The sequence below is a fragment of the Anomalospiza imberbis genome, chromosome 3 (assembly GCF_031753505.1).
Source record: "Anomalospiza imberbis isolate Cuckoo-Finch-1a 21T00152 chromosome 3, ASM3175350v1, whole genome shotgun sequence".
In the NCBI taxonomy this organism is placed as follows: Eukaryota; Metazoa; Chordata; class Aves; order Passeriformes; family Viduidae; genus Anomalospiza; species Anomalospiza imberbis.
Genome location: NC_089683.1, coordinates 71,550,568 through 71,562,958, shown reverse-complemented (window position 1 = coordinate 71,562,958; position 12,391 = coordinate 71,550,568). Strand labels below are relative to the sequence as shown.

Below are 12,391 nucleotides of genomic sequence, written 5' to 3'. Positions count from 1 at the left end.
ACTGAGATTTCATGGGTCCCCAGTCATATGGAAGACTCACACAGTAGTGGGCCAGACAAAATGTTTCTCCTTCGACTTGTTATCTCATTAGCTGTCCATTCCTTCAGGCCACAGGGCTCCTATAGTCAGCTACGGGTCAAAGCTTTTGTCCCACCAAGAACAAGAAAATCTGTTGTATTTCAGCATGTAACAGGGTTCTTTCCAAATCTTGTGGAAGACAATAGAAGCAAGGCTTTAATAATGAGAATGAATGAAAGAATGTATTCTAGATATTGAAGGGTGATTCAAGAAAGCACAACCAGCCCCACAATGAGCAGCTTCTTCACTCAGGGATTTGGCAGAGGAAAAGCACATAGAAATGCAGTTCTCAATTTGGAAGCAATGCTACATAAGCATGGGGATGACGGAGTAGGAGTCAAAGAACTTTCTGTTACTATTTTTCTAACTTCTAAGTAGCGTTGCTGGTACATGTATCTAAAAATGACACTAGGAAGGGACTCAATGCAAAAGGAGAGCTCATATCACACAGCAGTTGGAGATTCAGGACTCAAGTCCTAGTAGTCGACTTCTGTCTTACTTGGGCAAATCACTGCTCTCTCAACCTTCATTAAGTATCTACATTTGAAATGGACCTATTCCACTCCATCTTTCATAGATTGTGGATATTTTAAATCATCTTTGAAACACTTCTTGAAATTCTGCAAGGCAAGGAATTATAAGCAGCGCAAAGTATGACTAATGTTTGTTTGAGTCATCGATCGTGCTACCAAAGATAGTTTTAGAAAAATGAATATGCATAAAATAAGGCTGATCCTGCAAATTTCAAAGATCTCCTGCCATGTGTAGGGTGGATGTGAGTACATCAAACAAAGTGTTGGGATTTTCCCAAGCGCCCCATGATAGCCTGCTCCAGCCTGCTGCCCCAAGAGGGAAAACACTGACTGCCAAGCCAAAGCTGAGTGCTTTGGATGTCCCACCATGACCTGTGGAAAAACAAGGAAGTCTGGAAGAGTAAAAGTGCATCTCCTCCATAAGCAGATGAAATTTTGGGAATACTGACCTAAAATGCCCTGCCTGGCCACACTGCCCGCAGAAGCACTGATGGAGAGCTGACCCTGATGAGCCAGCCATCTGGTACGCACAGCATGCTGTGGTGGGAAGAAAGGGGTGCTGTGTTCCAGCAGTACTGTGGCCAAACAACCAGCAACAGTAGCAGTCAGGGAAATGGCCTTATTCTTTTGGCAAAAGCCTCTCCATGTATACATGTGTCTGTTCTCTCACTCACCCCCTGTCTGAATGGCAAATCAGGCCCTTCTTGACATGAGGCAGCACATGCCAGATGCCGAGCAGTCAACAAGACAGATGCTGCCAGGAGGACAAAAGAGGTAATCATATAAATACTTAAAAGCTCCTTTTAATCAAAATGTTCATTGTTCTTTTTAAAAGGAAGGTACTTTTTAATAGCTGCTTGATTCCTTTCAAAGGCAAGGAAGTGGTGGAAGAAATATTTCTTTACAAGGATGAGGCATAACTTTTTCCCCCATAAATATAATAACTTATTTGAAACTTTCTTCCTTTTGTTTTCAGTGTTTTTTCCCCATGAGAAATTATAACAGAAGCAAACTTGAGACTACTTCTTTGCTCATACATATTTCAATTTTGTGTACAATATGAACAGTGTATATTCTGAGGAAGAGTGTTCTCTGGACAGGATGGGAAAGCCTTGGTAAGAACTGATCCCCCACAATGCCCCCAGCCTTCTGCAACACCCAGAAATCTGCCAGTGGCATTACGCCTGCAGAAATCTGCCTAACAGTCTTCACTGTCTTCTTTCGTTTTTAATTTCTGTATTTATTTCTAATACATCTATTGACTCACAGTCCTGCTTGTAAGGGCAAATAAAAGATAACCCTTTCCTCAATACAGAGTAAGTATGAAATGGAAATGCCTGCCTCAACATGCAGTGCCCAGACCATCAGCTGGCAGCATGGCCGCTGCTGTCCTAGTTCGTACAGGCCAGTGCTCACTGGAGTGGAATTCTTTGCTGTCCCATGCCCAGGTGCTGTTGCAGCCACTGCCTGGGCTGCCAGAGAGGACAAAGATTTTAGCAAATGAAAAGTGGATACAACATCTATGCTTGCTGCTCCCTCACCAGAGCACCTCCTTGCTCTGAGGAAGGCAGGGCAACAGCTGTCTAAAAGTTCACTTTAATTTTAAAGCCCAGCTGCCCTCACAGTTTTTGGGAATGGCATCATTGCGTTTGCCCTTATCAGCTGTGTGGAGACAAGGCAAAGAGGTACAGTGGCAGCAGGACGTGGTGTCCCTAGTCTCCCAGAGGCTCCTTTCTCCCAGGCTCTCTGCTTCCCTGCCCTCTCCCTGTGAGGATGCTGGCATGAATCATGAGCCGGCTGAGGTCCCAGAGGATGGCACCATCTGCAGTGAGGCTGATGAATTAAATTCTGCTCACCAGTGGCAGGCAGCACAGACAACACCCTGCCTACTCAGCTGAGGCAGAGGTAATGATGGGGGAAGAAACCTTGTTTTGTCATTGTGTCTCTTCCTAAACACATTCCAGACAAATGTTTCCCTACCTTTTCTCATTTGTGAAGGCAGTCTCTGCAACAACTCCCACAGCAAATTCACTGCTAGCTTCCATCTTTGAATCCTGTAAGTCCTAAACTTGCTCTGTCATACTTCGGGTTCATAAATAGCGTAAGACCAGAGTCATGTCTTTTTTTTTCATAGTGTATCTCACTTATGTGTTAAGTACCTTCTTCACATGGCACAAAGAATTCAGAAGTAGTTTGGTTGATAACCACAGTCATGTCCGACACAGGTGCTCTTATTCAGGTTTTACTTTGCTTTTCTCTTATAAAGTGATGTCAGACTTTTATCTGGTGATGGCTGTTGTCAAACCTGTGGAAAGCTTTGCAATGCGATCCCAGATGGTTACTCAAGAGCGTGTTCCAGATGTGTCGCATCTCCATGACTGATGGTTGCCAAATGGCTGCGGGAGAGGGCAGAAAAAGGTACCATTTTAACATGTTTTTGTCTAACGCGACCCCTTGATCCTCAGGAGAAGGCAGACACATGGTATACAAGAGGCAGTGTTCCCGGAGAGGCCAGATTAAATACAGAACCTCAGGAACACCTCGTTTTGACTCACACCGTGGTCACTTTCTATGATGTGTCCCAGATCATGAGGGCTGGTTTCCTGCATACCCAAAAGCAGAAAAGCAGGGAGAAGAGAGAAGCCAGATTGTTCCCATGCTGACAGGAGCTGAATCTTTGCAACACACAAATCCCAACAAAACCCTTTACAGAAATCACAGTATGAATCGCTGCCAGGGCAGATGCAGCCCTCAGGGGCTACATCTCTCCTCAGTGGTCAGGGGATGTTCAGGTGATGGGACAAGGGTGCTGCCAGCTTGTCAGGGTCCTGCCATGCATGAGGGACATGGTCCAGCTACAGGTCCAGGCTGGCCTGAAGGGCCTCAGTCACTGCAGTTCAGGTTTTCTAATAGCATCCCTCAGTCTATAGGAAATGTCATTCATACCACTTTCACAGAGCAGGAAAATACTAGGAAAATGCCAGCTGATATGAGAACTACCATATTTAACAATTGCAGTTCAATTTCACATGATACCCTCTATTCTGAGGGACTGCCCCTCCTAAACTTCTTAAATTCTACATGAAAAAAAATGCAGAAAATTTGGAAAAAAATTATTTGACTTCTATTCAGACTGAGATTTAGTGGTGATATTGCCAGTTAACAATGTCAATAGTGAAAAGCAGTTTGTCTTTCTGCACAAACCTCACTACCAGCAACTCAGCTGAAGAGATCAAACCAACTTGTTCCAGTAGAGACACCATGAGTTAACAAGGGATAAACCTTCCTGTGGCAAAACTTCCTGTGCCAAGATTTCTTTCTGTGCCAGGTAAGTACACAAATAAATATTTAATGTTCAACAAACAGCCTGGTTTGGTAGAATACCAAAGAGCTGAAAGGTGCCTGTTAATAGCAGAGAGCTCTACTGTATGAACGTAGCACAGAGCTGTTCCCACCAAACCTTTTTGCCTCCAGACCCAGGCTGCTGGTTAAGATTCTGGGGTAGCTTCCTGCAGGGTCAGAATTCAATCCCTCTAACATGAACTGTCAGGACTAGAGCACCTTGAATTATTTAGTGTTACTAATCTATACAACGAATGCAACTTTTTGTTCCCATTCATGAAGTTTCCACAAAGAGGAAGTGACTTTTCAAGCATGTGCTTTTTTCACAAGAGTTTGCATTAGTTCAGAGTTTGCTTTAGAGTTAATGGCTCTGAGCATTAGAAGTCTTTTGCTGTGCAAGCTGTGACCAAAACTGCCATCCAAGTTCTTCTTTGGTTAGGACAATCAAGGAATTGCAACTAGGACTTGCATTCTCTCCCACTTAAAATTGTTGAGTACAATATACCATGACTTTTAGAGGTTTTTTTTTTTTTTTTTAAATAGACCCAGGAGTATTATGTGGGCACAGCTTTTTTTGACTGCTGGGATTTATGATGCTTGGTTTCCACAGTAATTCTGCAAGTCAGAACCCATTCATGCCTGTAAAAGGTAATAAAACGGACTAGAGGCACCAGCCATGTGAGTCAGCAGCTTTTATTTTTACAGGCATTTTTGAATACGCATTGGTTGTATTAACCAAAGGGTCTCTCTTGCCAACTATACAAAATGTGGCATGCTGTATGGCAGAGGAAATACTGTCAAAGAGACTGTTTGCAAAACCAGTCCAAGCAGAGGGCTAAGTTAGGTGTGTACCACAAATCTTTTGTGGTAGCTTGAGATATTGCAAAGTGAGTGTCCCTCCAGCCTTTCTGTCTGCTACCTGAGGAATGAATGGGTCAGCAGAGGGGATCCAAAACTGCTGCTTTGCCTCATAGAGCTCTTGATGGCTGGACACACTCCCCCACAGCTGCACACAAATATGGAGGAGGCAGTTGCATACTTCTTCAGTAGCTGTCTTGGTAGAACCGCAAGGATTCAATGCACACGATCCACACTTCTTACTTCTCCAAACAGCATAAGTGATGTCAGTGACTCTTATAGTGTCCTGATCTGGACACTGCAAATTCTCCAACAAAGTCTCATTGAGTTCTGTGGAAGCTGGATCAGTTCAGACTTTTCCCTGCTATCAACAGCCTTTCACAGTTCTGAAATGCATCTCTGAAGGCTTAATTTCAGGTGCCTTAATTTCAAGTGTTTTTACATTTTCAATGTAAAAACAAAGAGACTGCAGATTGAGTGTGTCTGCAGTAGCACATAAGATATTCAACTCTTCCTTGCAGTAGGAGGCAGCTGATTCATGCTTCATTAACCTGAACAAAATTTGTAATCTCCCCTCTATCCCTAAGCAATAATTAACAGCTGAGTGCTGTAATGACTTCATGTTTTACTAAGACTTCATTTTTTACTAAATATAAACCAGCACACTTACTGGCATATTGAGGAGTATTACCATTAATAATTAAAAACTGAACTACAACTGTCCAAATAAATGAAAAGAGCATGTTTTCTAATGCATGATTTTTGCTCCTATACTGCATTTAGTCACTTCCTAATTTGCAGCATCTACTGGTTAACTGCAAATTAATGCTATTCTGATGCACATATGTTTTAGCAATGAATTTTTAACATCTGTAGTTATTCTCTCTCTATGAAAAGTACCGGTCACTGCAAATGGAAGAGAAAGCAATTGGCCAGAAGAAAAGAATGAAGGGTAAAGAGAACCCAAGAAACCCTATATCCTACTTTGCATCTTGTCTTTTAATCACCAGAACTCAACAGAAGATATTTTGTTTTGCAGGATTTCTGCGATCTTTGCCTTGTGGAAAATTAAAGCAGCTTCCTTAGGACGAGACCTGATTTTGTCCAATTATTTAGAAAGCAACATACAGATTAACATGTGGACCTGAGAGAAAAAAAATGAGATAGGAAAGAAGATTGATAATCATAATTAAGGGTCTATGAGACACTCATTTTTGATGCTTTGTTACTGAGGTAGGTTGTATTGTCTCGGTGCCAGTGGAACTTAACAGCAAGTCATTAAGCATCAAATCACCAATACTGATTTTAAATCAAATAATGTCTCTTTGAGATTTATCTGTAAGAGCTTGGGTGTCAGAAAAATAATGTGGTGCTTAATCATTAGACTAATGAAGGGCTGCAGGTTAAACATGCTACGTAATAGAGTGCCAATGTTTTCTGCAAGACAGAAAACTCTGGTTCTGATTTAATTTACCAAGAGAACTCCTGCTAAGTCAAATATTTTAAGTCAGGTCTATGAGATCAGAATTGGACCCAGCCTTTCAGATTTTTATCGTTTTTTTCCACCAGAATATTAAAGACAAGACCTCATTACATGTGATGAACTTCTGAGTATGAGAAAGAGACAAAAGCAAAGTGGATTGAATAAAAGCATGTGTTTTTCTTTTTTACCTTCTAGTATAATTTACATACACTCACTTCCCTGTTTACATTGTAAAAACAGCCAAAATCAATGAAAATAAAATCAGTTCCTAGATAGAACTTTAAAAGAAAGCTTGAGCCTGGAAGAAATTTCTCAGCTGAGCTTTATAACACCAGTGGTGCTGACACAACCTTCAGTGCAGATATGCTGGCAGTTCTTACCATGTGTGCAAGGTCTTTTAGTTTAAGATGTGATAAAAATTGAAGACAGTTGCTTTCAAAGGCATCACTTTAGGTCTTACTATGAGTGGGTTGCAGTTAGGGGGATACATAATTGCAATTCATGAACTCTCTCTTTCTCTCTCTCTCGCTTTCTCGCTCTCACTCTCTCTGACCAAACCCTCTTTAACACTTTTTTTTTTTCCCAGATAGAATTTCTTTTGCAGTGAGTAGAGAAGTTCTAAACAGAGTATTATAATATATAGCTATACAGCAAACCCCAGATTTCCCAATACAATGGGGAGGACCATAAAAGTTGCAAACACCTGCATTAAGGAGGAAAGAGGAGTCACAGATAAAATTGCTTCTCTACTTCCAGTGTAGTACAGCTTCTCTTGTTTGCTACATTACCGTGGAAGACTCAAAGCACTATGGCAATGTAAACAACTGTGCTCCTGTTCACTTGGGCCATGCATACAGTCCCCATGAATCCTGTTGTAAGAGAGGTTTTTCTAGGAGACACTGGGGGTCTCTTTCTTTGATCAGTGGAAAAAAAACCAAACGCACTTAAGTATTTTATCCAAAGGTCAAGCCCAGGGAGTAACAGAAGAGTGAATGAGGACATGGATTTACAGATTTTCATACTGTGGCTGCATGTGCTTTCTTACAGGGCAGTTCAGGTTAGCACAAATAAGGCACATTTTGGTGCTTCCATAGAAATTAAAATAGCAATGATTGGCACCTCTCATGCTCTTTTCCTGGGGGTAGCTCTAAGCTGTTTAATGTCACCTCACTGAAAATCCACACAGTTCTCTCTCAAAGATGCATTTAGCTAAACTTTTACAGCCCTCCAGGCAGGGAGAGGGGTAGGAAATCGAGATGGGTGGCAGGGGCACAGAAGCAATCTTACATGATTTTACAGTGAGATCTTTGGAGAATGCAATTGGGTCTCCATAACAAAGATTTGCACTGCTATAATGTGTGCCAGAGTACCAGAAATGGTGCTTCCCACACCACTGCAGCTCCACTGACAAACTGCAACACCAGCCACATCGGGATTCCTGTTGCCCCTGGGTTTATTGGTTTAGTACTTTGGCATGAATCATCATGATTATTTCCCACTGGCACCTGCTTGTTTGTGGCATGTCCTCATGAGAAGCATAATGAAGGAAATGCACCCAACCCACAGCAGCGTGCAGCACATGGTATTAAACACATTCCCTTTAATGCCACCCGAGGGACTCTCATCCGAATACCTTGCAATACATGAGCCAGAGACATTATTTCAGGTCTTATTCTTGTTGAAAGTCTTTGAGTCTGAATAGAGAGCTGAGATTTCTGAAATTATAACTACCCACTGCCAAACCCACACTACTTTTCATGATGTGAACTGTGGGCCACAGAGTAGAAATCAAATCTCCTTACCTGTCATTTAGCCTCCAGTTTCTAAAACACTAGCTTTGGCTCTCTACACTGTTAACCGTTTCCTCACTATTTATCTGTTACAGGATTTTTGCTGTGGGAAAACATTCATCTTTTGTACCAGCATTTCACAGAAATAGTGTGGAGTCTTGAGGGTATGTCTGGGATGCAGGCAATGTCTGCCGCGTCACTTGGTTTCACATCTCTGGGAAGTCACAAAGCGGTGAAAGCCCAAAATGGAAATGCTCTTTCCCATGCCTGGGGGTTATGACCCCGTCTGCTGCCTAGGCTACTGACCTTCAACTCCATACCATGAATCCTCAGCTCTGCTGGAGCTCCTGCCTCAAGGACTTGACTGCAGATGGTCCATAGGAGCCATCCTGCTTCTTTCTCCTCTTGACTCCATCCCTTCAGGGAGGAAACGCAGACCTCGAGCTGCAGGAAGAGTCAAGGACATGGTTCATCCTTACCTTAATTGGAAAATGCTGGAGTGACACAGCCAGCCATCTGGCTTCTCCATCAGGTTGTTAGCACAGTTTCACAGAGGAGTCTTTAAAGTTGGGAAGCAACCCTGCATCACTGGTGAGGAAAGGAAGGGGCTACTGGCCAAGCATTTCTGATTTCAGCTTCTTGTGACCCCAAGAATACCACAGATCTTTGCTGAGGGTTACAAATCAGCCCATCAGAGAGAAAATTTTTATTCAGAGACCAAAGTTACTTTAAAGATCTGGATTTTTGAAAGGAATGAAGCAAAAGTGAAAGATTCATTCCTGTTCAGCATTTCTGTCCATCCACAAGAAGTCCAGGCATTAGTAAATCTGTCAGAGTTGCTTTAATAACCCTCAGCTAAGGCCTAATTCACTGAATCTGTCAATATAGAAAAGCTTTATTACTGTGGAAAAGTAGATTCACTCAGTGCAAGCACGTACTTTGCTAAATATGGGAGGATTATGGACATGGATAATCTCCTACTTTTGCTGCTGGTTTATATTGTTTGTTAACTGTCCTGTATTCCAGAAGTCTCTCTTCCTATTTGCCAGAATTTTGTAGTGTATGTGTGTAATTACAGGGAGACATCTATACACACAGAGTTGCACATAAATGTGTACCTACATGTACAGTTTTCTACATTGCTGAAAGTGCTGCCCAGGCATCTCCATGAAAAAAAAAAAATATATTACTTTCTGAAATCTTTCTCAGTTTTTAAACTTTCTGGCTGAATTGTGGCAGATCTGAGCAAGTTGTTATATCTCTCTTAGTTCTGTGGCTGGAAAATGGGAAGAACAGACCTACATATACAGCTCTTTAAGGTATCTCAGGTGCTGGAAGGAGGATGGAAACTCCCAGGATAAAAACAGAGGACATGACCTGGGACATGCTCAAGGTTACACAGAAGTTCCTGATGACTGATGCAGGCGTTTCATCAGGCTCTGCATGAAGCACCAGGCTATGCATTTTCTGATGAGGCTACAAAGAAAACCAGAACAGATAGACTGTTCATTGCACAGCTGCACAGTGTTCATCCTTCCAAAGGAAGAGGTAAAGGTTCTGACAAAACAATTATGTGAGGGTGAAGTGAAAATCTGTGTTTGCATTGGGCCCATGCACACGCTCACGCATGCACAGGGTTACTGGTGTAAAAACTCCAAGGGCAGCTCTGTCACAGTCATTTCCCTGCAGCTGGCTTTGCAGGCATGAAAACCTAAATGTTCTTCTAATATTGGACTTTTGGTATGGTGTTTTATGACTTCATTTGTCATGTAGTTTTTTTTTAGGTACTGCCTTTATTTTTGCTTTAAACTGGAGGATATGTTGAGAAAGGGTGATAACTTGCCTATAATAGGGGGCAGAAAGAACAATTTCTCTGCCTATTTTTGCACAAAACAGAGGCAAAATATTCAGTGTAAGAGAGTTTTGATGATACCATATCTTTCAAGTCTTTCTCATATTTTCCAGTAATGGTGCTATTATGTATCTTTGATTCTTTTTATGATTACAGCCTGTGACATCCTAGTGCAGTGCATGAATTTATCCTTTTGCAATGATATGGAAGCTTTCATTTCCACTTCAGTGCTTCCCTTATCTACCAGCTGCCCATCATTCTCTGTCTCTTTGGCGCCTTCTCTTTTTCCTCACTCCCTACCCTCCTTCTCCCAAAAACAAGAAATCAATTTTCCGTTGAAAAATAATCTTGGTGCGATAACTTTCTGACCCTGGGTGGAAATACTTGTTATAAATGAGACCTGCTTGCCCCACATCCGTGGAGGGGAGATGAGCTAGACAGCACCTAAAATGGAGAGTGTGTAGAAATCCAACAGATGTGCAGTAGGGCTACTCCATGCAGGACTGGGAAGGCTGGAAAAAATCTGTCCCTTTGCTCACATGGGTGCTGCAATCACAGTGGCTAAAACAGTGATGATTTTCTTTATAGCATGGTAAGGGCGCAGGTGGCCTGGAAAAACTATTATTTTGGTGATACACAGGAGTAACAATGACTGATAGATCAGAGAGCTCTCATGCGTCCTAACTAAACCCAGATCCCAGAGCGTGCTGCATGCTGGGAAAGGGGAAGAGGAAAGGGAAGGGGAAGGGGAAGGGGAAGGGGAAGGGGAAGGGGAAGGGGAAAGGGAAGGGGAAGGGAAGTTGCCATCAATGTGGCCCATGGACGTGGTACTGACCTGCTTCATGATGATCACACACTCTAGCTGCAGGCAGTTAGCGGGAGGGATTTGGATTTCGTTTTTGAGGAAATCCTCTTACCTCTCTGACCATAGACAGAGTCTAGGAACAGGTCTCTAGCCTTGGCAAATAAATTAAAGCACTGTGAGCATTTACTCTTTCAAACATCATTCTTCTTTCCCACATGCTTATTTTTAGAGAAATGGATTATTTTCATTACATGAGATTTTTCTGTTTGCTTGGGGGGGTTTTGTTTGTTTGCTTTGGTTTTTGTTTGGCTTTTTTTTGTTCATTTTTAAAATAACGGGGATAAAAAAGACTAAAGCAAGACTTAGGCACTTCTGACTTTACGCAATTAAAGCCACTGAGAAGTTTAATTCCCTGTAGGGATGTCTGCAGGCCTGAACCTCAGTCCTATAGTCTGCCTGCCCTGAGCTGCAGAAAACTGCCAGTGTTGGCTGGGCTTATGCTTCTGGGGTTGATGCCACTACTCTCCACTGTCACCTTGGCCAAATCCCTGGAACACTCCCCGTGCCTCTCCTTACTGCTGTTTTACTGCACCCCATCTACTGGGGTGCAGTAAAAAGGGGAGGATGGTGCAAGCCCCAGAGGACAGAGTTACCACCACATTTCTCACCCAGGGAGGTGCCAAAGTAAAAGCAACAATGATATCCTGGCAGTGGAGCTCCTCTGCTTCTGCTCTCTCAAACAGCTATATGATTCACTCAGCAGCCTGCAGACCACAGCCTCTCCTGCTGTAAAAGGCTGCTTCATAGACTCCAGTGAGCACTTCAATCGTCTCCACAGATAATTTAACCACAGGTGTGTTTTATCTCCACATACTTTCCTAGTGTTACACAAGGCCTTCCCAGAAGCAAATTTGGTTCATTGAATTTTATCCTTTGATATATCCCCTTATGCAAAATGTAGCTTAGAAAATATGTATTTATCATGTTCTCAGTAAAAGTAAAGAGAAAAAGCCACAATTTCTTCAGGGGAAAAAAAAAAAAGCTTCTCAGTTTTCAAAATTTCCTGGACGAAAATTAAATAATCAGATTAAATTCTTTCTCCTATTCCCTTCCCCAGAATAATATTAGTTTCTGCTTTCACAAAGCATGTAAATCATCCTCAGCAGGAAGCCAGGTAGAGTACATTAAAGAAGAAATTATATAGTGGAATGGGCTTTATGAAGAGAAGAGCAGTGCCTGGTGGTCTAACCATGAAACCTTGTCTGACTGAGGTAGGTTTAATCTTCTCCTATACAGACACCTTCTAAGCAACTTATCTTCTTATGGGGTATTTTTAATAGCTTTTTGGAAGCAATGAATAAGGTCTTTTTCAGTGTCATGCAGTGATCCAGTATACTGCAAATCATTCTAGCTACTAAAGGTGCACAGACCTCAGGAACTTCACATTAAAAATAAATATTTGCTCACTGAATCTTGCTTAGAGCTAGCCATAAAGCAAAATACTACCCAAAACCAGAACTTTGTAACAACAAGTCCAATTTACATAGATACAAAAAAAGAGATAAAATTTGGATTCCTGTCCAGATCAAAAGCAGATTAAATTTAAGCTTCATTTGATTTGAAGGCCTTTTAAAAAAACATGTAGTAAAC

At 42.0% G+C, this 12,391-nt stretch overlaps 1 long non-coding RNA gene across 2 annotated transcripts; it reads left to right on the top strand.

The window, feature by feature from the left end:
• The first annotated feature begins 2,765 nt into the window (after window positions 1-2,765).
• On the top strand, window positions 2,766-8,272 carry LOC137471060 (uncharacterized). 2 transcript variants are annotated; one of them, XR_010997381.1, is made up of 3 exons: window positions 2,766-3,029; window positions 5,851-6,044; window positions 8,180-8,272. It is a non-coding gene; the product is annotated as an uncharacterized lncRNA (long non-coding RNA). The 2 variants fall into 2 exon arrangements; XR_010997382.1 differs by lacking the exon at window positions 2,766-3,029 and adding an exon at window positions 4,489-5,228.
• The last annotated feature ends 4,119 nt before the right edge of the window (window positions 8,273-12,391 follow it).